This window comes from Carassius carassius, chromosome 22 (assembly GCF_963082965.1).
Source record: "Carassius carassius chromosome 22, fCarCar2.1, whole genome shotgun sequence".
Classification (NCBI taxonomy): Eukaryota; Metazoa; Chordata; class Actinopteri; order Cypriniformes; family Cyprinidae; genus Carassius; species Carassius carassius.
The window spans coordinates 31314619-31338189 of record NC_081776.1 but is presented as its reverse complement, the minus strand read 5'-3'; the positions used below and the strand labels follow the sequence as shown (position 1 = coordinate 31338189).

The following is a 23571-nucleotide window of genomic DNA, read 5'->3' as shown; positions in this document are numbered from 1 at the left end:
ATCAAAACATTATTCATGCATTTGTAACTGCAGGTTAAATGCATTCTTGTCCTGCACTAAACAGTGTAATACATCTAAATGCCACTTCCAATGAATCTACTGCATTTCCTCTGCATTAAAAGATGAGTTTGTTGATACTGATTTGCCTGGTAACAGCCCAATTGTTTTATTATTCTAAATAACTGATTCCTTTAATTAAAAACAACTAGTTTGAGATTAATAGACCTATCCCAGGGGTGTCAAACTCAGTTCCTGGAGGGTCGTAGCCCTGCAGAGTTTAGTTCTACCCCTGCTCCAGCACACATATCATGTAGTTTTCAAATAAACCTAAATGATTAGATTAGCTGGATCAGGTGTGTTTAATTAGGGTTAAATCTAAACTGTGCAGGACTGTGGCCCTCCAGGAACTGAGTTTGACACCCTTGGCCTGTCCCATTTTTGACTCCCTCCCACTGTTAAAATGTAACTAAGTAATTTTTACTCTGAGTAAATTTTAAATGAGTTACTTTTTACTTTTACTTGAGTTGAATTTTAGACTGGTACTTTTACTTGTACTTAAGTAAAATTTCATTAATGTAATGGTACTTTTACTTGAGTAGAATATTTTTGTACTCTTTCCACCTCTGATTGTGTTTTTGAGAAAAAAAATATTATGCGTGGTTAGTGAAAAACTAAAAATGTTAAAACGCTTGAATAAGGCAAAAAAACACATAAAGAACAATGGTTCCCGGGATTTTTGAGAACTGGAGCTTGTAGCCTAGAATTTTTCTTTCTAAATGATGTGAAAATCATCTTGTTTACTCACTCAGAGAAAACAATATATTGATTTAAATTTTCTAAGACACTTTTTGTTGGTAAAAGTCATATGCGAGTAGGCGTCAACTACCATGAATATCATTGTGATTTACACCTGAGAAGACAAAGGGCTGCATAATGAGCTGCATAATGAGCCATTCAGTCATCTGTGCCACTGAGAGTGAGGAGTTACAAGAGAGAATGTGAGAACAAAATAAATCTATATAATTTTATGTTTGTAGTTTATTAAGAATATATTTAATTATCCCACAACATAATTTAATATCCACTTGGGGGAGCAGTTAAACAGTTTATTAGAAACAATCAAAGCTGACTTTCAAACAAATTGTTTGGCATGCTTACTCCAGTCACACAATCCTTCAGAAATCCTTTTAACAATCTTATTTTCTACAAAAAAAAAAAAAAAAAACGTTTGTTGTTATTATTATCATCATTATTATTAATGTTGAAAAGAGCTGAGAATATTTTTCTGGGTTTTTAGGGGGAATAAATGGAAAGAAAAGCATTGTTTTTACATTTGTTACAGTTATGTATTTGTTAAATTTATATTATTTACATCAAGCTTTCGAAGGGTATAGTGTTGTATATTGTTATTGAAACTTCATAATGTTTCACTTGATTATACATTTAGTCAGGAATTATAGTTTGGAAAAAGTCTAACTAGTAAAACGTTTACACGTTATGTGAAAACTAGTACAAGTATATAAATAAATAAAAAGAGACTTACTCATGTTTATGATCTCTGCTGAATAAAGTGCTTCATTCTTTTTTCTGAGGAAATCCATTTCTCAAATCCTCAACCACATCACATCTTTTTGGGGTGAATTATGTGTTATTCCTCTCATCGCGAAGCAAACAGTAAAATAAAAAAAACTTGAACAGTCTCGCTGCTTTTTGTTCTGTTATGGGCGTATTCAAGCCGCGCGCTTCAGTTTGAATCTGAATAGAGCGTTCGGCGCGGGGCGTGGTCACATTAGATATAATGAAGGGAGACATGAAAAACAGACATCGCGTTGTTTTCATATGGATTACTTTATCACAGAATATCTGTTTTCGGCGGCACTTGTTTAGTTTAAAAGACATGTCAAGCTTTCTATAGATATCTCTCTCATGTATTTTCGTTGAGTATTCACAGAGTTAAAGTTCATTTAAATGACGTGTTTGTAAAAGAAGATCAGCGCAGACAAAGGCTGCAGACAGCGCACCTTGTTTGTTATCTTTATTTTATAAGTGCACAAAGTTTTGTTGTATTTATGTCTGTATCCAAAAAAAAGTAGACCCTTTACAGATTCGATTGATGTATTGCTCTTATCTGTACGATTAAAACTGAAAGTGTAATTTTAGTTCTTTTCGGGGTTATCAGGAGAAAATGACTCAAAACGTGTATTCGCGTTAATCGACTTGATAGGGTTAAACCAGGCAGTTTCAATGAACAGATGGATGGTGCACTCAAAGACAAAATATTTCGTATAACGTTAAAAACAACTAAATTAAATAACCTAAAAAAGAGCAAAAAAGTAATGGTCACAGAGCAATCCTTCAGACAACTGGAAAAATGCTTGGTTTGCCACTCAAAAAAAACTATTTGCAGACTGAAGAGCACAACGCAATCTGTAATTTTATTCGTGCTCCAAGAAGCGTGCGATGAAAAGGTCAGATCCAACCTTGACTGCAGGTTTCCATAGTGTAGAGGTTATCACATTCGCCTTACACGCGAAAGGTACCCAGCTTGAAACTGGGCGGAAAAAGGTGGGGGCTTTTGTTCTTTCTGTGGTGAAATGGCTGTCTGGTAGGCAGGTGGTCCAAGCTGCAAACGCCTTAATTCCGAGGTAAGTTAAAGGAAATTATTTGGAAACTCGGCGTAGACTGCCACGCTGAATGAACTCTGTCCTGTTGTGTGTGGGATTTACGCAGATTGCCTATTTGCGTTTGGGCACATCATTGTATAGATTATGGCGAAAGAGAACTAGTGTGGAAGTAGGGAGTTTCTGTAGTGTAGTGATCATCACGTTCGCCTAACACGCGACAGGTCCTCGGTTAGAAACCGAGCAGAAACAGCTGCTTCCTTTTGATGAAAAGTATGAACCCTTTTTAGCCGACTGTGGGCTTTAGAAGACATTACCTTTATGCACATTTTACAGAGCCTTCAATTAAAAATGTTGGACTGTTTGGAGAGGTAGGTAGGTAGGTAGGTAGGTAGGTTTCCGTAGTGTAGTGGTTATCACGTTCGCCTCACACGCGAAAGGTCCCCAGTTTGAAACTGGGTGGGAACAGTGAATCTCTTTTTCACAATGGTTCAATTGGCATTCTGTTGAGGAGGAACTCAACGCTACTGAAGCTTTCGGCTTTTTTCATGCCAAGAGGCATGAATATAGTCAGCAAAGGTGTAGTTGATGCAGAAATGAAACAGCAGTCACTGTTCGACCTAAACCTAACCCACACTCGTGCCATTTCAAGCCTGCATGGCTTTCTTCTGAGGAACACGAAAGAAGATATTTGTCAGAGTGGCCCTCTGTTAGGCAGCAACTCTACGTCACGAAGGCCTTTCTTTACACAGGTGTAAAGACAATTATTAAGCCACACTAGGCAGCAGTAACTGCCACACCGACAGACTCTGTACTTTAAACCAGGCAGTTTCAATGAACAGATGGATGGTGCACTCAAAGACAAAATATTTCGTATAACGTTAAAAACAATTAAATTAAATAACTTAATAAAGAGCAAAAAAGTAATGGTCACAGAGCAATCCTTCAGACAACTGGAAAAATGCTTGGTTTGCCACTCAAAAAAAAGCTATTTGCAGACTGAAGAGCACAACGCAATCTGTAATTTTATTCGTGCTCCAAGAAGCGTGCGATGAAAAGGTCAGATCCAACCTTCACTGCAGGTTTCCGTAGTGTAGAGGTTATCACATTCGACTTACATGCGAAAGGTCCCCAGCTCGAAACAGGTGGGGGCTTTTTTTCTTTCTGTGGTGAAATGGCTGGTTGGTAGGCAGGTGGTCCAAGCTGCAAACGCCTTAATTCCGAGGTAAGTTAAGGGAAATTATTTGGAAACTCGGCGTAGACTGCCACGCCGAATGAACTCTGTCCTGTTGTGTGTGGGATTTACACAGATTGCCTATTTGCCTATTTGAGAACTAGTGTGGAAGTGGGGAGTTTCTGTAAAAAAAAAAGTGTGAAGTGACATTCAGCCAAGTATGGTGACCCATACTCAGAATTTGTGCTCTGCATTTAACCCATCCGAAATGCACACACACAGAGCAGTGAACACACACACACACACACTGTGAGCACACACCCGGAGCAGTGGGCAGCCATTTATGCTGCGGCGCCCGGGGAGCAGTTGGGGGTTCGATGCCTTGCTCAAGGGCACCTAAGTCGTGATATTGAGGGTGGAGAGAGAACTGTACATGCACTTCCCCCACCCACAATTCCTACCGGCCCGGGACTCGAACTCACAGCCTTTCGATTGGGAGTCCGACTCTCTAACCATTAGACCACGACTTCCCCATGTGTAGTGTAGTGGTCATCACGTTCGCCTTACACGCGAAAGGTCCTTGGTTCGAAACCGAGCAGAAACAGCTGCTTCCTTTTGATGAAAAGTATGAACCCTTTTTAGCCGACTGTGGGCTTTAGAAGACATTACCTTTATGCACATTTTACAGAGCCTTCAATTAAAAATGTTGGACTGTTTGAGGGAGGTAGGTTTCCGTAGTGTAGTGGTTATCACGGTCGCCTCACACGCGATAGGTCCCCAGTTCGAAACAGGGCGGGAACAGTGAATCTCTTTTTCACAATGGTTTAATTGGCATTCTGTTGAGGAGGAACTCAACGCTACCAAAGCTTTGCGGCCAAGAGGCATGAATATAGTCAGCAAAGGTGTAGTTGATGCAGAAATGAAAGAGCAGTCACTCTTTGACCTAAACCTAACCCACACTCGTGCCATTTCAAGCCTGCGTGGCTTTCTTCTGAGGAACACGAAAGAAGATATTTGTCAGAGTGGCCCTCTGTTAGGCAGCAGCTCTACGTCACGAAGGCCTTTCTTTACACAGGTGTGAAGACAATTATTAAGCCACACTAGGCAGCAGTAACTGCCACACCAACAGACTCTGTACTTTAAACCAGGCAGTTTCAATGAGCAGATGGATGGTGCACTCAACGACAAAATATTTCGTATAACGTTAAAAACAATTAAATTAAATAACCTAAAAAAGAGCAAAAAAGTAATGGTCACAGAGCAATCCTTCAGACAACTGGAAAAATGCTTGGTTTGCCACTCAAAAAAAAGCTATTTGCAGACTGAAGAGCACAACGCAATCTGTAATTTTATTCGTGCTCCAAGAAGCGTGCGATGAAAAGGTCAGATCCAACCTTTACTGCAGGTTTCCGTAGTGTAGAGGTTATCACATTCGTCTTACACGCGAAAGGTCCCCAGCTCGAAACTGGGCGGAAACAGGTGGGGGCTTTTGTTCTTTCTGTGGTGAAATGGCTGTCTGGTAGGCAGGTGGTCCAAGCTGCAAACGCCTTAATTCCGAGGTAAGTTAGGGGAAATTATTTGGAAACTCGGCGTAGACTGCCACGCCGAATGAACTCTGTCCTGTTGTGTGTGGGATTTACACAGATTGCCTATTTGCTTTTGGGCACATCATTGTATAGATTATGGCGAAAGAGAACTAGTGTGGAAGTGGGGAGTTTCTGTAGTGTAGTTGTCATCATGTTCGCCTAACATGCGAAAGGTCCTTGGTTCGAAACCGAGCAGAAACAGCTGCTTCCTTTTGATGAAAAGTATGAACCCTTTTTAGCCGACTGTGGGCTTTAGAAGACATTACCATTATGCACATTTTACAGAGACTTCAATTAAAAATGTTGGACTGTTTTAGAGGTAGGTAGGTAGGTAGGTTTCCGTAGTGTAGTGGTTATCACGTTGGCCTCACACGCGAAAGGTCCCCAGTTCGAAACTGGGCGGGAACAGTGAATCTCTTTTTCACAATGGTTCAATTGGCATTCTGTTGAGGAGGAACTCAATGCTACCGAAGCTTTGCGGCCAAGAGGCATGAATATAGTCAGCAAAGGTGTAGTTGATGCAGAAATGAAAGAGCAGTCACTGTTTGACCTAAACCTAACCCACGCTCGTGCCATTTCAAGCCTGCGTGGCTTTCTTCTGAGGAACACGAACGAAGATATTTGTCAGAGTGGCCCTCTGTTAGGCAGCAGCTCTACGTCAATGTCAATGTCAATGTCACCTTTATTTATATAGTGCTTTAAACAAAATACATTGCGTCAAAGCAACTGAACAACATTCATTAGGAAAACAGTGTCAATAATGCAAAGATGATAGTTAAAGGCAGTTCATCATTGGATTCAGTTATGTCATCTCTGTTCAGTTAAATAGTGTCTGTCCATTTATTTGCAATCAAGTCAACGATATCGCTGTAGATGAAGTGTCCCCAACTAAGCAAGCCAGAGGCGACAGCGGCAAGGAACCGAAACTCCATCGGTGACAGAATGGAGAAAAAAACCTTGGGAGAAACCAGGCTCAGTTGGGGGGCCAGTTCTCCTCTGACCAGACGAAACCAGTAGTTCAATTCCAGGCTGCAGCAAAGTCAGATTGTGCAGAAGAATCATCTGTTTCCTGTGGTCTTGTCCTGGTGCTCCTCTGAGACAAGGTCTTTACAGGGGATCTGTATCTGGGGCTCTAGTTGTCCTGGTCTCCGCTGTCTTTCAGGGATGTAGAGGTCCTTTCTAGGTGCTGATCCAGCATCTGGTCTGGATACGTACTGGATCCGGGTGACTGCAGTGACCCTCTGATCTGGACACAGACTGGATCTGGTGGCCACGGTGACCTCGGAACAAGAGAGAAACAGACAAATATTAGCGTAGATGCCATTCTTCTAATGATGTAGCAAGTACATAGGTTGTTATGGGAAGTGTTTCCGGTTCCGGTTTACCTAATTAATGCAGCCTAAAAATCCTTTAACGGATTTGGATAATAAAAGCATATTAGTATGTTATGTGTATGCCAGGTTAAAGAGATGGGTCTTTAATCTAGATTTAAACTGCAAGAGTGTGTCTGCCTCCCGAACAATGTTAGGTAGGTTATTCCAGAGTTTGGGCGCCAAATAGGAAAAGGATCTGCCGCCTGCAGTTGATTTTGATATTCTAGGTATTATCAAATTGCCTGAGTTTTGAGAACGTAGCGGACGTAGAGGATTATAATGTAAAAGGAGCTCATTCAAATACTGAGGTGCTAAACCATTCAGGGCTTTATAAGTAATAAGCAATATTTTAAAATCTATGCGATGCTTGATAGGGAGCCAGTGCAGTGTTGACAGGACCGGGCTAATATGGTCATACTTCCTGGTTCTAGTAAGAACTCTTGCTGCTGCATTTTGGACTAGCTGTAGTTTGTTTACTAAGCGTGCAGAACAACCACCCAATAAAGCATTACAATAATCTAACCTTGAGGTCATAAATGCATGGATTAACATTTCTGCATTTGACATTGAGAGCATAGGCCGTAATTTAGATATATTTTTGAGATGGAAAAATGCAGTTTTACAAATGCTAGAAACGTGGCTTTCTAAGGAAAGATTGCGATCAAGTAGCACACCTAGGTTCCTAACTGATGACGAAGAATTGACAGAGCAACCATCAAGTCTTAGACAATGTTCTAGGTTATTACAAGCAGAGTTTTTAGGTCCTATAATTAACACCTCTGTTTTTTCAGAATTTAGCAGTAAGAAATTACTCGTCATCCAGTTTTTTATATCGACTATGCAATCCATTAGTTTTTCAAATTGGTGTGTTTCACCGGGCTGCGAAGAAATATAGAGCTGAGTATCATCAGCATAACAGTGAAAGCTAACACCATGTTTCCTGATGATATCTCCCAAGGGTAACATATAAAGCGTGAAGAGTAGCGGCCCTAGTACTGAGCCTTGAGGTACTCCATACTGCACTTGTGATCGATAGGATACATCTTCATTCACTGCTACGAACTGATGGCGGTCATATAAGTACGATTTAAACCATGCTAATGCACTTCCACTGATGCCAACAAAGTATTCAAGTCTATGCAAAAGAATGTTGTGGTCAATTGTGTCAAACGCAGCACTAAGATCCAATAAAACTAATAGAGAGATACACCCACGATCAGATGATAAGAGCAGATCATTTGTAACTCTAAGAAGAGCAGTCTCAGTACTATGATACGGTCTAAATCCTGACTGGAAATCCTCACATATACCATTTTTCTCTAAGAAGGAATATAATTGTGTGGATACCACCTTTTCTAGTATCTTGGACAGAAAAGGGAGATTCGAGATTGGTCTATAATTAACTAGTTCTTTGGGGTCAAGTTGTGGTTTTTTGATGAGAGGCTTAATAACAGCCAGTTTGAAGGTTTTGGGGACATATCCTAATGACAATGAGGAATTAATAATAGTCAGAAGAGGATCTATGACTTCTGGAAGCACCTCTTTCAGGAGCTTAGATGGTATAGGGTCTAACATACATGTTGTTGGTTTAGATGATTTAACAAGTTTATACAATTCTTCCTCTCCTATGGTAGAGAATGAGTGGAACTGTTCCTCAGGGGGTCTATAGTGCACTGTCTGATGTGATACTGTAGCTGACGGCTGAATGGTTGCAATTTTATCTCTAATAGTATCGATTTTAGAAGTAAAGTAGTTCATAAACTCATTACTGCTGTGGTGTTGGGAAATGTCAACACTTGTTGAGGCTTTATTTTTCGTTAATTTAGCCACTGTATTGAATAAATACCTGGGGTTATGTTTGTTTTCTTCTAAAAGAGAAGAAAAGTAATCGGATCTAGCAGTTTTTAATGCTTTTCTGTAGGATATGTTACTTTCCCGCCAAGCAATACGAAATACCTCTAGTTTTGTTTTCCTCCAGCTGCGCTCCATTTTTCGGGCTGCTCTCTTTAGGGTGCGAGTATGCTCATTATACCATGGTGTCAAACTGTTTTCCTTAACCTTCCTTAAGCGTAAAGGAGCAACTTTATTTAAAGTGCTAGAAAAGAGAGAGTCCATAGTTTCTGTTACATCATCAAGTTGTTCTGAGGTTTTGGATATGCTAAGGAATTTGGATACATCAGGGAGATAACTTAAAAAGCAGTCTTTTGTGTTAGAAATGATGGTTCTTCCATACTTGTAACAAGAAGTAGAATTTACAATTTTGGCTATATGAATTTTGCAAAGAACTAAATAATGATCTGAGATATCATCACTTGGCTGAATAATTTCAACACCATCAACATCAATTCCATGTGACAGTATTAAATCTAGAGTATGATTTCGACAATGAGTAGGTCCTGAAACGTGTTGTCTAACACCAATAGAGTTCAGAATGTCTATAAATGCTGATCCCAATGCATCGTTTTCATTATCAACATGGATATTAAAATCACCAACTATTAAAACTTTATCTGCAGCCAGAACTAACTCAGATGTAAAATCACCAAACTCTTTAATAAAGTCTGTATGGTGCCCTGGTGGCCTGTATACAGTAGCCAGTACAAACATAACAGGGGATTTATCATTAACATTTGTTTCTTTGGATAATGTTATATGAAGTACCATTACTTCAAACGAGTTATACTTGTAGCCTGCCCTCTGAGAAATCCTGAAAACGTTGTTATAAATTGAAGCAACACCTCCACCTTTGCCTTTTAGACGTGGCTCATGTTTATAACAGTAATCTTGGGGGGTGGACTCATTTAAAATAATGTAATCATCAGGTTTTAGCCAGGTTTCTGTCAAACAGAGTACATCTATATTATGATCAGTGATCATATTATTTACAAAAAGTGTTTTCGTAGAAAGGGATCTGATATTCAATAAGCCAAGCTTTATCATTTGTTTATCCATATTGCTTCTGTTTTTTATTTGTTGAACCTCAATTAAATTGTTAATCTTAACCTGGTTTGGACGTTTTTTGTTTTTTCTAGTTCGGGGAACAGACACAGTCTCTATAGTGTGATATCTAGGTGAAAAAGTCTCTATGTGCTGAGAATTAACTGACCTCTGTGACGGGAGGCAGCTAGCAGACGGTCGGTTTAGCCAGTCTGTCTGCTTCCTGACCTGGGCCCCAGTTAGTCAAGTATAAACACTAAGACTATTTGCCATATTTCTAGAGAGAAGAGTGGCGCCACCCCAGGAGGGATGAAGACCATCTCTTTTAAACAGGTCAGGTCTGCCCCAAAAGCTCGTCCAATTGTCTATGAAACCTATGTTATTCTGTGGGCACCACTTAGACATCCAGCCATTGAGTGATGACAATCTGCTATGCATCTCATCACCACGGTAAGCAGGGAGGGGACCAGAGCATATTACAGTGTCTGACATCGTGCTTGCAAGTTCACACACCTCTTTAATGTTATTTTTAGTGATCTCCGACTGGCGAAGTCGAACATCATTAGCGCCGGCATGAATAACAATCTTACTGTATTTACGTTTAGCATTAGCCAGCACTTTTAAATTTGCCAAGATGTCAGGCGCTCTGGCTCCCGGTAAACATTTGACTATGGTGGCTGGTGTCTCTATATTCACGTTCCGTACAATAGAATCACCAATAACTAGAGCACTTTCATCAGGTTTCTCAGTGGGTGCATCACTGAGTGGGGAGAACCTGTTTAATGTTTTGATCGGAACAGAAGAGCGGTGTTTTGACCCACGACTACGCTGCCTCACTGTCACCCAGTTGCCCTGCTGCTGGGGCTCTGTTTCCGGAACCGAACAATGTACAGGAATCCCTGAGCTAGACGCATCCAAAGCCGTATCTAGAGCCCTAACATTTTTACTATCCTCAATTAAAGTTTGGATGCGTGTCTCTAATTCTGAAATCTTCTCTGTCAGCCTAACTATTTCCCTGCATTTATCACATGTGAATCCCTCATCAGCGACAGAGATAGATAAACTGTACATGTGGCAAGAGGTGCAAGAAACAATGATAGGAGAAGCCATTACTCACCGTGCTTGATGAAAATTCTTACTGCGGTTGTTTGATGAACTTGTGAAAAACTGGAGCGAGGGAGAGGAGAAAAGAAAACAGCGATAGGTTCGAATGAAGACGCTAATGACAAGCTAACGAATGCTAACGCTTTGCAGGTGTACTGCACTCACGGAAATAAAATAAAAGTGAACGATCAAAGTTAATCTGATAAGATTGATCGATAATATCAGAAATATGGTGTGAATTAAGTTATATTTTACCACTTTAAAAAACAGAGAGTGATAGTAAGATAAAGATTCTAGAGAAAAAAATAAAATAAAAACAGCTACACGGAGCTACAAAATGTTACACAAGGCCAACAGGAAGTAGAGAAAACACTGTCCAACAGCGACACCCGCAGGCAAGAGGATGTCCCTACGTCACGAAGGCCTTTCTTTACACAGGTGTGAAGACAATTATTAAGCCACACTAGGCAGCAGTAACTGCCACACCGACAGACTCTGTACTTTAAACCAGGCAGTTTCAATGAACAGATGGATGGTGCACTCAAAGACAAAATATTTCGTATAACGTTAAAAACAATTAAATTAAATAACTTAATAAAGAGCAAAAAAGTAATGGTCACAGAGCAATCCTTCAGACAACTGGAAAAATGCTTGGTTTGCCACTCAAAAAAAAGCTATTTGCAGACTGAAGAGCACAACGCAATCTGTAATTTTATTCGTGCTCCAAGAAGCGTGCGATGAAAAGGTCAGATCCAACCTTCACTGCAGGTTTCCGTAGTGTAGAGGTTATCACATTCGACTTACATGCGAAAGGTCCCCAGCTCGAAACAGGTGGGGGCTTTTTTTCTTTCTGTGGTGAAATGGCTGGTTGGTAGGCAGGTGGTCCAAGCTGCAAACGCCTTAATTCCGAGGTAAGTTAAGGGAAATTATTTGGAAACTCGGCGTAGACTGCCACGCCGAATGAACTCTGTCCTGTTGTGTGTGGGATTTACACAGATTGCCTATTTGCCTATTTGAGAACTAGTGTGGAAGTGGGGAGTTTCTGTAAAAAAAAAAGTGTGAAGTGACATTCAGCCAAGTATGGTGACCCATACTCAGAATTTGTGCTCTGCATTTAACCCATCCGAAATGCACACACACAGAGCAGTGAACACACACACACTGTGAGCACACACCCGGAGCAGTGGGCAGCCATTTATGCTGCGGCGCCCAGGGAGCAGTTGGGGGTTCGATGCCTTGCTCAAGGGCACCTAAGTCGTGATATTGAGGGTGGAGAGAGAACTGTACATGCACTCCCCCCACCCACAATTCCTGCCGGCCCGGGACTCGAACTCACAGCCTTTCGATTGGGAGTCCGACTCTCTAACCATTAGACCACGACTTCCCCATGTGTAGTGTAGTGTAGTGGTCATCACGTTCGCCTTACACGCGAAAGGTCCTTGGTTCGAAACCGAGCAGAAACAGCTGCTTCCTTTTGATGAAAAGTATGAACCCTTTTTAGCCGACTGTGGGCTTTAGAAGACATTACCTTTATGCACATTTTACAGAGCCTTCAATTAAAAATGTTGGACTGTTTGAGGGAGGTAGGTTTCCGTAGTGTAGTGGTTATCACGGTCGCCTCACACGCGATAGGTCCCCAGTTCGAAACAGGGCGGGAACAGTGAATCTCTTTTTCACAATGGTTTAATTGGCATTCTGTTGAGGAGGAACTCAACGCTACCAAAGCTTTGCGGCCAAGAGGCATGAATATAGTCAGCAAAGGTGTAGTTGATACAGAAATGAAAGAGCAGTCACTCTTTGACCTAAACCTAACCCACACTCGTGCCATTTCAAGCCTGCGTGGCTTTCTTCTGAGAAACACGAAAGAAGATATTTGTCAGAGTGGCCCTCTGTTAGGCAGCAGCTCTACGTCACGAAGGCCTTTCTTTACACAGGTGTGAAGACAATTATTAAGCCACACTAGGCAGCAGTAACTGCCACAACGACAGACTCTGTACTTTAAACCAGGCAGTTTCAATGAACAGATGGATGGTGCACTCAAAGACAAAATATTTCGTATAATGTTAAAAACAATTAAATTAAATAACCTAAAAAAGAGCAAAAAAGTAATGGTCACAGAGCAATCCTTCAAACAACTGGAAAAATGCTTGGTTTGCCACTCAAAAAAAAGCTATTTGCAGACTGAAGAGCACAACGCAATCTGTAATTTTTTTCGTGCTCCAAGAAGCGTGCGATTAAAATGTCAGATACAACCTTGACTGCAGGTTTCCGTAGTGTAGAGGTTATCACATTTGCCTTACACGCGAAAGGTCCCCAGCTCGAAACTGGGCGGAAACAGGTGGGGGCTTTTTTTCTTTCTGTGGTGAAATGGCTGTCTGGTAGGCAGGTGGTCCAAGCTGCAAACGCCTTAATTCCGAGGTAAGTTAAGGGAAATTATTTGGAAACTCGGCGTAGACTGCCACGCCGAATGAACTCTGTCCTGTTGTGTGTGGGATTTACACAGATTGCCTATTTGCTTTTGGGCACATCATTGTATAGATTATGGTGAAAGAGAACTAGTGTGGAAGTGGGAAGTTTCTGTAGTGTAGTGGTCATCACGTTCGCCTAACACGGGAAAGGTCCTCGGTTCAAAACCGAGCAGAAACAGCTGCTTCCTTTTGATGAAAAGTATGAACCCTTTTTAGCCGACTGTGGGCTTTAGAAGACATTACCTTTATGCACATTTTACAGAGACTTCAATTAAAAATGTTGGACTGTTTGAGGGATGTAGGTAGGCTTCCGTAGTGTAGTGGTTATCACGTTCGCCTCACAAGCAAAAGGTCCCCAGTTTGAAACTGGACGGGAACACTGAATCTCTTTTTCACAATGGTTCAATTGGCATTCTTTTGAGGAGGAACTCAACGCTACCGAAGCTTTGCGGCCAAGAGGCATGAATATAGTCAGCAAAGGTGTAGTTGATGCAGAAATGAAAGAGCAGTCACTGTTTGACCTAAACCTAACCCACACTCGTGCCATTTCAAGCCTGCGTGGCTTTCTTCTGAGGAACACGAACGAAGATATTTGTCAGAGTGGCCCTCTGTTAGGCAGCAGCTTTACGTCACGAAGGCCTTTCTTTACACAGGTGTGAAGACAATTATTAAGCCACACTAGGCAGCAGTAACTGCCACACCGACAGACTCTGTACTTTAAACCAGGCAGTTTCAATGAACAGATGGATGGTGCACTCAAAGACAAAATATTTCGTATAATGTTAAAAACAATTAAATTAAATAACCTAAAAAAGAGCAAAAAAGTAATGGTCACAGAGCAATCCGTCAAACAACTGGAAAAATGCTTGGTTTGCCACTCAAAAAAAAGCTATTTGCAGACTGAAGAGCACAACGCAATCTGTAATTTTATTCGTGCTCCAAGAAGCGTGCGATGAAAAGGTCAGATACAACCTTGACTGCAGGTTTCCGTAGTGTAGAGGTTATCACATTCGCCTTACACGCGAAAGGTCCCCAGCTCGAAACTGGGCGGAAACAGGTGGGGGCTTTTTTTCTTTCTGTGGTGAAATGGCTGTCTGGTAGGCAGGTGGTCCAAGCTGCAAACGCCTTAATTCCGAGGTAAGTTAAGGGAAATTATTTGGAAACTCGGCGTAGACTGCCACGCCGAATGAACTCTGTCCTGTTGTGTGTGGGATTTACACAGATTGCCTATTTGCTTTTGGGCACATCATTGTATAGATTATGGCGAAAGAGAACTAGTGTGGAAGTGGGGAGTATCTGTAGTGTAGTGGTCATCACGTTCGCTTAACACGCGAAAGGTCCTCGGTTCGAAACCGAGCAGAAACAGCTGCTTCCTTTTGATGAAAAGTATGAACCCTTTTTAGCCGACTGTGGGCTTTAGAAGACATTACCTTTATGCACATTTTACAGAGCCTTCAATTAAAAATGTTGGACTGTTTGAGGGATGTAGGTAGGCTTCCGTAGTGTAGTGGTTATCACGTTCGCCTCACAAGCAAAAGATCCCCAGTTTGAAACTGGGCGGGAACAGTGAATCTCTTTTTCACAATGGTTCAATTGGCATTCTTTTGAGGAGGAACTCAACGCTACCGAAGCTTTGCGGCCAAGAGGCATGAATATAGTTAGCAAAGGTGTAGTTGATGCAGAAATGAAAGAGCAGTCACTGTTTGACCTAAACCTAACCCACACTCGTGCCATTTTAAGCCTGCGTGGCTTTCTTCTGAGGAACACGAACGAAGAAATTTGTCAGAGTGGCCCTCTGTTAGGCAGCAGCTCTACGTCACGAAGGCCTTTCTTTACACAGGTGTGAAGACAATTATTAAGCCACACTAGGCAGCAGTAACTGCCACACCGACAGACTCTGTACTTTAAACCAGGCAGTTTCAATGAACAGATGGATGGTGCACTCAAAGACAAAATATTTCGTATAATGTTAAAAACAATTAAATTAAATAACCTAAAAAAGAGCAAAAAAGTAATGGTCACAGAGCAATCCTTCAGACAACTGGAAAAATGCTTGGTTTGCCACTCAAAAAAAAGCTATTTGCAGACTGAAGAGCACAACGCAATCTGTAATTTTATTCGTGCTCCAAGAAGCGTGCGATGAAAAGGTCAGATACAACCTTGACTGCAGGTTTCCGTAGTGTAGAGGTTATCACATTCGCCTTACACGCGAAAGGTCCCCAGCTCGAAACTGGGCGGAAACAGGTGGGGGCTTTTTTTCTTTCTGTGGTGAAATGGCTGTCTGGTAGGCAGGTGGTCCAAGCTGCAAACGCCTTAATTCCGAGGTAAGTTAAGGGAAATTATTTGGAAACTCGGCGTAGACTGCCACGCCGAATGAACTCTGTCCTGTTGTGTGTGGGATTTACACAGATTGCCTATTTGCTTTTGGGCACATCATTGTATAGATTATGGCGAAAGAGAACTAGTGTGGAAGTGGGGAGTTTCTGTAGTGTAGTGGTCATCACGTTCGCCTAACACGCGAAAGGTCCTCATTTCGAAACCAAACAGAAACAGCTGCTTCCTTTTGATGAAAAGTATGAACCCTTTTTAGCCGACTGTGGGCTTTAGAAGACATTACCTTTATGCACATTTTACAGAGACTTCAATTAAAAATGTTGGACTGTTTTAGAGGTAGGTAGGTAGGTAGGTTTCTGTAGTGTAGTGGTTATCACGTTCGCCTCACACGCGAAAGGTCCCCAGTTCGAAACTGGGCGGGAACAGTGAATCTCTTTTTCACAATGGTTCAATTGGCATTCTGTTGAGGAGGAACTCAATGCTACCGAAGCTTTGCGGCCAAGAGGCATGAATATAGTCAGCAAAGGTGTAGTTGATGCAGAAATGAAAGAGCAGTCACTGTTTGACCTAAACCTAACCCACACTCGTGCCATTTCAAGCCTGCGTGGCTTTCTTCTGAGGAACACGAAAGAAGATATTTGTCAGAGTGGCCCTCTGTTAGGCAGCAGCTCTACGTCACGAAGGCCTTTCTTTACACAGGTGTGAAGACAATTATTAAGCCACACTAGGCAGCAGTAACTGCCACACCGACAGACTCTGTACTTTAAACCAGGCAGTTTCAATGAACAGATGGATGGTGCACTCAAAGACAAAATATTTCGTATAACGTTAAAAACAATTAAATTAAATAACCTAAAAAAGAGCAAAAAAGTAATGGTCACAGAGCAATCCTTCAAACAACTGGAAAATGCTTGGTTTGCCACTCAAAAAAAAGCTATTTGCAGACTGAAGAGCACAACGCAATCTGTAATTTTATTCGTGCTCCAAGAAGCGTGCGATGAAAAGGTCAGATACAACCTTGACTGCAGGTTTCCGTAGTGTAGAGGTTATCACATTCGCCTTACACGCGAAAGGTCCCCAGCTTGAAACTGGGCGGAAACAGGTGGGGGCTTTTTTTCTTTCTGTGGTGAAATGGCTGTCTGGTAGGCAGGTGGTCCAAGCTGCAAACGCCTTAATTCCGAGGTAAGTTAAGGGAAATTATTTGGAAACTCGGCGTAGACTGCCACGCCGAATGAACTCTGTCCTGTTGTGTGTGGGATTTACACAGATTGCCTATTTGCTTTTGGGCACATCATTGTATAGATTATGGCGAAAGAGAACTAGTGTGGAAGTGGGGAGTTTCTGTAGTGTAGTGGTCATCACGTTCGCCTAACACGGGAAAGGTCCTTGGTTCAAAACCGAGCAGAATCAGCTGCTTCCTTTTGATGAAAAGTATGAACCCTTTTTAGCCGACTGTGGGCTTTAGAAGACATTACCTTTATGCACATTTTACAGAGCCTTCAATTAAAAATGTTGGACTGTTTGAGGGATGTAGGTAGGCTTCCGTAGTGTAGTGTTATCACGTTCGCCTCACAAGCAAAAGATCCCCAGTTTGAAACTGGGCGGGAACAGTGAATCTCTTTTTCACAATGGTTCAATTGGCATTCTTTTGAGGAGGAACTCAACGCTACCGAAGCTTTGCGGCCAAGAGGCATGAATATAGTTAGCAAAGGTGTAGTTGATGCAGAAATGAAAGAGCAGTCACTGTTTGACCTAAACCTAACCCACACTCGTGCCATTTTAAGCCTGCGTGGCTTTCTTCTGAGGAACACGAACGAAGAAATTTGTCAGAGTGGCCCTCTGTTAGGCAGCAGCTCTACGTCACGAAGGCCTTTCTTTACACAGGTGTGAAGACAATTATTAAGCCACACTAGGCAGCAGTAACTGCCACACCGACAGACTCTGTACTTTAAACCAGGCAGTTTCAATGAACAGATGGATGGTGCACTCAAAGACAAAATATTTCGTATAATGTTAAAAACAATTAAATTAAATAACCTAAAAAAGAGCAAAAAAGTAATGGTCACAGAGCAATCCTTCAGACAACTGGAAAAATGCTTGGTTTGCCACTCAAAAAAAAGCTATTTGCAGACTGAAGAGCACAACGCAATCTGTAATTTTATTCGTGCTCCAAGAAGCGTGCGATGAAAAGGTCAGATACAACCTTGACTGCAGGTTTCCGTAGTGTAGAGGTTATCACATTCGCCTTACACGCGAAAGGTCCCCAGCTCGAAACTGGGCGGAACAGGTGGGGGCTTTTTTTCTTTCTTTGGTGAAATGGCTGTCTGGTAGGCAGGTGGTCCAAGCTGCAAACGCCTTAATTCCGAGGTAAGTTAAGGGAAATTATTTGGAAACTCGGCGTAGACTGCCACGCCGAATGAACTCTGTCCTGTTGTGTGTGGGATTTACACAGATTGCCTATTTGCTTTTGGGCACATCATTGTATAGATTATGGCGAAAGAGAACTAGTGTGGAAGTGGGGAGTATCTGTAGTGTAGTGGTCATCACGTTCGCCTAACACGCGAAAGGTCCTCGGTTTGAAACCGAGCAGAAACAGCTGCTTCCTTTTGATGAAAAGTATGAACCCTTTTTAGCCGACTGTGGGCTTTAGAAGACATTACCTTTATGCACATTTTACAGAGCCTTCAATTAAAAATGTTGGACTGTTTGAGGGATGTAGGTAGGCTTCCGTAGTGTAGTGTTATCACGTTCGCCTCACAAGCAAAAGATCCCCAGTTTGAAACTGGGTGGGAACAGTGAATCTCTTTTTCACAATGGTTCAATTGGCATTCTTTTGAGGAGGAACTCAACGCTACCGAAGCTTTGCGGCCAAGAGGCATGAATATAGTTAGCAAAGGTGTAGTTGATGCAGAAATGAAAGAGCAGTCACTGTTTGACCTAAACCTAACCCACACTCGTGCCATTTTAAGCCTGCGTGGCTTTCTTCTGAGGAACACGAACAAAGAAATTTGTCAGAGTGGCCCTCTGTTAGGCAGCAGCTCTACGTCACGAAGGCCTTTCTTTACACAGGTGTGAAGACAATTATTAAGCCACACTAGGCAGCAGTAACTGCCACACCGACAGACTCTGTACTTTAAACCAGGCAGTTTCAATGAACAGATGGATGGTGCACTCAAAGACAAAATATTTCGTATAATGTTAAAAACAATTAAATTAAATAACCTAAAAAAGAGCAAAAAAGTAATGGTCACAGAGCAATCCTTCAGACAACTGGAAAAATGCTTGGTTTGCCACTCAAAAAAAAGCTATTTGCAGACTGAAGAGCACAACGCAATCTGTAATTTTATTCGTGCTCCAAGAAGCGTGCGATGAAAAGGTCAGATACAACCTTGACTGCAGGTTTCCGTAGTGTAGAGGTTATCACATTCGCCTTACACGCGAAAGGTCCCCAGCTCGAAACTGGGCGGAAACAGGTGGGGGCTTTTTTTCTTTCTGTGGTGAAATGGCTGTCTGGTAGGCAGGTGGTCCAAGCTGCAAACGCCTTAATTCCGAGGTAAGTTAAGGGAAATTATTTGGAAACTCGGCGTAGACTGCCACGCCGAATGAACTCTGTCCTGTTGTGTGTGGGATTTACACAGATTGCCTATTTGCTTTTGGGCACATCATTGTATAGATTATGGCGAAAGAGAACTAGTGTGGAAGTGGGGAGTTTCTGTAGTGTAGTGGTCATCACGTTCGCCTAACACGCGAAAGGTCCTCGTTTCGAAACCGAGCAGAAACAGCTGCTTCCTTTTGATGAAAAGTATGAACCCTTTTTAGCCGACTGTGGGCTTTAGAAGACATTACCTTTATGCACATTTTACAGAGACTTCAATTAAAAATGTTGGACTGTTTTAGAGGTAGGTAGGTAGGTAGGTAGGTTTCTGTAGTGTAGTGGTTATCACGTTCGCCTCACACGCGAAAGGTCCCCAGTTCGAAACTGGGCGGGAACAGTGAATCTCTTTTTCACAATGGTTCAATTGGCATTCTGTTGAGGAGGAACTCAATGCTACCGAAGCTTTGCGGCCAAGAGGCATGAATATAGTCAGCAAAGGTGTAGTTGATGCAGAAATGAAAGAGCAGTCACTGTTTGACCTAAACCTAACCCACACTCGTGCCATTTCAAGCCTGCGTGGCTTTCTTCTGAGGAACACGAAAGAAGATATTTGTCAGAGTGGCCCTCTGTTAGGCAGCAGCTCTACGTCACGAAGGCCTTTCTTTACACAGGTGTGAAGACAATTATTAAGCCACACTAGGCAGCAGTAACTGCCACACCGACAGACTCTGTACTTTAAACCAGGCAGTTTCAATGAACATATGGATGGTGCACTCAAAGACAAAATATTTCGTATAATGTTAAAAACAACTAAATTAAATAACCTAAAAAAGAGCAAAAAAGTAATGGTCACAGAGCAATCCTTCAAACAACTGGAAAATGCTTGGTTTGCCACTCAAAAAAAAGCTATTTGCAGACTGAAGAGCACAACGCAATCTGTAATTTTATTCGTGCTCCAAGAAGCGTGCGATGAAAAGGTCAGATACAACCTTGACTGCAGGTTTCCGTAGTGTAGAGGTTATCACATTCGCCTTACACGCGAAAGGTCCCCAGCTTGAAACTGGGCGGAAACAGGTGGGGGCTTTTTTTCTTTCTGTGGTGAAATGGCTGTCTGGTAGGCAGGTGGTCCAAGCTGCAAACGCCTTAATTCCGAGGTAAGTTAAGGGAAATTATTTGGAAACTCGGCGTAGACTGCCACGCCGAATGAACTCTGTCCTGTTGTGTGTGGGATTTACACAGATTGCCTATTTGCTTTTGGGCACATCATTGTATAGATTATGGCGAAAGAGAACTAGTGTGGAAGTGGGGAGTTTCTGTAGTGTAGTGGTCATCACGTTCGCCTAACACGGGAAAGGTCCTTGGTTCAAAACCGAGCAGAATCAGCTGCTTCCTTTTGATGAAAAGTATGAACCCTTTTTAGCCGACTGTGGGCTTTAGAAGACATTACCTTTATGCACATTTTACAGAGACTTCAATTAAAAATGTTGGACTGTTTTAGAGGTAGGTAGGTAGGTAGGTAGGTTTCCGTAGTGTAGTGGTTATCACGTTCGCCTCACACGCGAAAGGTCCCCAGTTCGAAACTGGGCGGGAACAGTGAATCTCTTTTTCACAATGGTTCAATTGGCATTCTGTTGAGGAGGAACCCAATGCTACCGAAGCTTTGCGGCCAAGAGGCATGAATATAGTCAGCAAAGGTGTAGTTGATGCAGAAATGAAAGAGCAGTCACTGTTTGACCTAAACCTAACCCACACTCGTGCCATTTCAAGCCTGCGTGGCTTTCTTCTGAGGAACACGAAAGAAGATATTTGTCAGAGTGGCCCTCTGTTAGGCAGCAGCTCTACGTCACGAAGGCCTTTCTTTACACAGGTGTGAAGACAATTATTAAGCCACACTAGGCAGCAGTAACTGCCACACCGACAGACTCTGTACTTTAAACCAGGCAGTTTCAATGAACAGATGGATGGTGCACTCAAAGACAAAATATTTCGTATAACGTTAAAAACAATTAAATTAAATAACCTAAAAAAGAGCAAAAAAGTAATGGTCACAGAGCAATCCTTCAAACAACTGGAAAATGCTTGGTTTGCCACTCAAAAAAAAGCTATTTGCAGACTGAAGAGCACAACGCAATCTGTAATTTTATTCGTGCTCCAAGAAGCGTGCGATGAAAAGGTCAGATACAACCTTGACTGCAGGTTTCCGTAGTGTAGAGGTTATCACATTCGCCTTACACGCGAAAGGTCCCCAGCTTGAAACTGGGCGGAAACAGGTGGGGGCTTTTTTTCTTTCTGTGGTGAAATGGCTGTCTGGTAGGCAGGTGGTCCAAGCTGCAAACGCCTTAATTCCGAGGTAAGTTAAGGGAAATTATTTGGAAACTCGGCGTAGACTGCCACGCCGAATGAACTCTGTCCTGTTGTGTGTGGGATTTACACAGATTGCCTATTTGCTTTTGGGCACATCATTGTATAGATTATGGCGAAAGAGAACTAGTGTGGAAGTGGGGAGTTTCTGTAGTGTAGTGGTCATCACGTTCGCCTAACACGGGAAAGGTCCTTGGTTCAAAACCGAGCAGAATCAGCTGCTTCCTTTTGATGAAAAGTATGAACCCTTTTTAGCCGACTGTGGGCTTTAGAAGACATTACCTTTATGCACATTTTACAGAGACTTCAATTAAAAATGTTGGACTGTTTTAGCGGTAGGTAGGTTTCCGTAGTGTAGTGGTTATCACGTTCGCCTCACACGCGAAAGGTCCCCAGTTCGAAACTGGGCGGGAACAGTAAATCTCTTTTTCACAATGGTTCAATTGGGATTCTGTTGAGGAGGAACCCAATGCTACCGAAGCTTTGCGGCCAAGAGGCATGAATATAGTCAGCAAAGGTGTAGTTGATGCAGAAATGAAAGAGCAGTCACTGTTTGACCTAAACCTAACCCACACTCGTGCCATTTCAAGCCTGCGTGGCTTTCTTCTGAGGAACACGAAAGAAGATATTTGTCAGAGTGGCCCTCTGTTAGGCAGCAGCTCTACGTCACGAAGGCCTTTCTTTACACAGGTGTGAAGACAATTATTAAGCCACACTAGGCAGCAGTAACTGCCACACCGACAGACTCTGTACTTTAAACCAGGCAGTTTCAATGAACAGATGGATGGTGCACTCAAAGACAAAATATTTCGTATAATGTTAAAAACAATTAAATTAAATAACCTAAAAAAGAGCAAAAAAGTAATGGTCACAGAGCAATCCTTCAAACAACTGGAAAAATGCTTGGTTTGCCACTCAAAAAAAAGCAATTTGCAGACTGAAGAGCACAACGCAATCTGTAATTTTATTCGTGCTCCAAGAAGCGTGCGATGAAAATGTCAGATACAACCTTGACTGCAGGTTTCCGTAGTGTAGAGGTTATCACATTCGCCTTACACGCGAAAGGTCCCCAGCTCGAAACTGGGCGGAAACAGGTGGGGGCTTTTTTTCTTTCTGTGGTGAAATGGCTGTCTGGTAGGCAGGTGGTCCAAGCTGCAAACGCCTTAATTCCGAGGTAAGTTAAGGGAAATTATTTGGAAACTCGGCGTAGACTGCCACGCCGAATGAACTCTGTCCTGTTGTGTGTGGGATTTACACAGATTGCCTATTTGCTTTTGGGCACATCATTGTATAGATTATGGCGAAAGAGAACTAGTGTGGAAGTGGGGAGTTTCTGTAGTGTAGTGGTCATCACGTTCGCCTAACACGGGAAAGGTCCTTGGTTCAAAACCGAGCAGAAACAGCTGCTTCCTTTTGATGAAAAGTATGAACCCTTTTTAGCCGACTGTGGGCTTTAGAAGACATTACCTTTATGCACATTTTACAGAGACTTCAATTAAAAATGTTGGACTGTTTTAGCGGTAGGTAGGTTTCCGTAGTGTAGTGGTTATCACATTCGCCTCACACGCGAAAGGTCCCCAGTTCGAAACTGGGCGGGAACAGTGAATCTCTTTTTCACAATGGTTCAATTGGCATTCTGTTGAGGAGGAACTCAATGCTACCGAAGCTTTGCGGCCAAGAGGCATGAATATAGTCAGCAAAGGTGTAGTTGATGCAGAAATGAAAGAGCAGTCACTGTTTGATCTAAACCTAACCCACACTCGTGCCATTTCAAGCCTGCGTGGCTTTCTTCTGAGGAACACGAAAGAAGATATTTGTCAGAGTGGCCCTCTGTTAGGCAGCAGCTCTACGTCACGAAGGCCTTTCTTTACACAGGTGTGAAGACAATTATTAAGCCACACTAGGCAGCAGTAACTGCCACACCGACAGACTCTGTACTTTAAACCAGGCAGTTTCAATGAACAGATGGATGGTGCACTCAAAGACAAAATATTTCGTATAATGTTAAAAACAATTAA

At 42.2% G+C, this 23571-nt stretch overlaps 23 non-coding genes across 23 annotated transcripts; all 23 read left to right on the top strand.

Annotated features, from left to right (window-relative positions):
* The first annotated feature begins 3016 nt into the window (after positions 1 to 3016).
* trnav-cac (transfer RNA valine (anticodon CAC)) lies at positions 3017 to 3089 on the top strand. Its single transcript has one exon. It is a non-coding gene; the product is annotated as a tRNA-Val (tRNA).
* Positions 3090 to 4330: 1241 nt separating this feature from the next.
* trnav-uac (transfer RNA valine (anticodon UAC)) lies at positions 4331 to 4399 on the top strand. Its single transcript has one exon. It is a non-coding gene; the product is annotated as a tRNA-Val (tRNA).
* An 801-nt stretch (positions 4400 to 5200) lies between these two features.
* Positions 5201 to 5273, top strand: trnav-uac (transfer RNA valine (anticodon UAC)). The gene has a single exon. It is a non-coding gene; the product is annotated as a tRNA-Val (tRNA).
* A 236-nt stretch (positions 5274 to 5509) lies between these two features.
* On the top strand, positions 5510 to 5582 carry trnav-aac (transfer RNA valine (anticodon AAC)). The gene has a single exon. It is a non-coding gene; the product is annotated as a tRNA-Val (tRNA).
* Positions 5583 to 5716: 134 nt separating this feature from the next.
* On the top strand, positions 5717 to 5789 carry trnav-cac (transfer RNA valine (anticodon CAC)). Its single transcript has one exon. It is a non-coding gene; the product is annotated as a tRNA-Val (tRNA).
* A 6400-nt stretch (positions 5790 to 12189) lies between these two features.
* trnav-uac (transfer RNA valine (anticodon UAC)) lies at positions 12190 to 12258 on the top strand. The gene has a single exon. It is a non-coding gene; the product is annotated as a tRNA-Val (tRNA).
* An 801-nt stretch (positions 12259 to 13059) lies between these two features.
* On the top strand, positions 13060 to 13132 carry trnav-uac (transfer RNA valine (anticodon UAC)). Its single transcript has one exon. It is a non-coding gene; the product is annotated as a tRNA-Val (tRNA).
* Positions 13133 to 13368: 236 nt separating this feature from the next.
* Positions 13369 to 13441, top strand: trnav-aac (transfer RNA valine (anticodon AAC)). The gene has a single exon. It is a non-coding gene; the product is annotated as a tRNA-Val (tRNA).
* Positions 13442 to 14246: 805 nt separating this feature from the next.
* Positions 14247 to 14319, top strand: trnav-uac (transfer RNA valine (anticodon UAC)). Its single transcript has one exon. It is a non-coding gene; the product is annotated as a tRNA-Val (tRNA).
* Positions 14320 to 14555: 236 nt separating this feature from the next.
* On the top strand, positions 14556 to 14628 carry trnav-aac (transfer RNA valine (anticodon AAC)). Its single transcript has one exon. It is a non-coding gene; the product is annotated as a tRNA-Val (tRNA).
* An 805-nt stretch (positions 14629 to 15433) lies between these two features.
* Positions 15434 to 15506, top strand: trnav-uac (transfer RNA valine (anticodon UAC)). Its single transcript has one exon. It is a non-coding gene; the product is annotated as a tRNA-Val (tRNA).
* Positions 15507 to 15949: 443 nt separating this feature from the next.
* On the top strand, positions 15950 to 16022 carry trnav-cac (transfer RNA valine (anticodon CAC)). The gene has a single exon. It is a non-coding gene; the product is annotated as a tRNA-Val (tRNA).
* Positions 16023 to 16625: 603 nt separating this feature from the next.
* trnav-uac (transfer RNA valine (anticodon UAC)) lies at positions 16626 to 16698 on the top strand. Its single transcript has one exon. It is a non-coding gene; the product is annotated as a tRNA-Val (tRNA).
* A 2298-nt stretch (positions 16699 to 18996) lies between these two features.
* Positions 18997 to 19069, top strand: trnav-uac (transfer RNA valine (anticodon UAC)). The gene has a single exon. It is a non-coding gene; the product is annotated as a tRNA-Val (tRNA).
* A 236-nt stretch (positions 19070 to 19305) lies between these two features.
* trnav-aac (transfer RNA valine (anticodon AAC)) lies at positions 19306 to 19378 on the top strand. Its single transcript has one exon. It is a non-coding gene; the product is annotated as a tRNA-Val (tRNA).
* A 138-nt stretch (positions 19379 to 19516) lies between these two features.
* Positions 19517 to 19589, top strand: trnav-cac (transfer RNA valine (anticodon CAC)). The gene has a single exon. It is a non-coding gene; the product is annotated as a tRNA-Val (tRNA).
* Positions 19590 to 20192: 603 nt separating this feature from the next.
* trnav-uac (transfer RNA valine (anticodon UAC)) lies at positions 20193 to 20265 on the top strand. The gene has a single exon. It is a non-coding gene; the product is annotated as a tRNA-Val (tRNA).
* Positions 20266 to 20712: 447 nt separating this feature from the next.
* Positions 20713 to 20785, top strand: trnav-cac (transfer RNA valine (anticodon CAC)). The gene has a single exon. It is a non-coding gene; the product is annotated as a tRNA-Val (tRNA).
* Positions 20786 to 21388: 603 nt separating this feature from the next.
* Positions 21389 to 21461, top strand: trnav-uac (transfer RNA valine (anticodon UAC)). The gene has a single exon. It is a non-coding gene; the product is annotated as a tRNA-Val (tRNA).
* A 435-nt stretch (positions 21462 to 21896) lies between these two features.
* trnav-cac (transfer RNA valine (anticodon CAC)) lies at positions 21897 to 21969 on the top strand. Its single transcript has one exon. It is a non-coding gene; the product is annotated as a tRNA-Val (tRNA).
* Positions 21970 to 22573: 604 nt separating this feature from the next.
* On the top strand, positions 22574 to 22646 carry trnav-uac (transfer RNA valine (anticodon UAC)). The gene has a single exon. It is a non-coding gene; the product is annotated as a tRNA-Val (tRNA).
* Positions 22647 to 22882: 236 nt separating this feature from the next.
* On the top strand, positions 22883 to 22955 carry trnav-aac (transfer RNA valine (anticodon AAC)). The gene has a single exon. It is a non-coding gene; the product is annotated as a tRNA-Val (tRNA).
* Positions 22956 to 23081: 126 nt separating this feature from the next.
* trnav-cac (transfer RNA valine (anticodon CAC)) lies at positions 23082 to 23154 on the top strand. The gene has a single exon. It is a non-coding gene; the product is annotated as a tRNA-Val (tRNA).
* Positions 23155 to 23571: the final 417 nt, after the last annotated feature.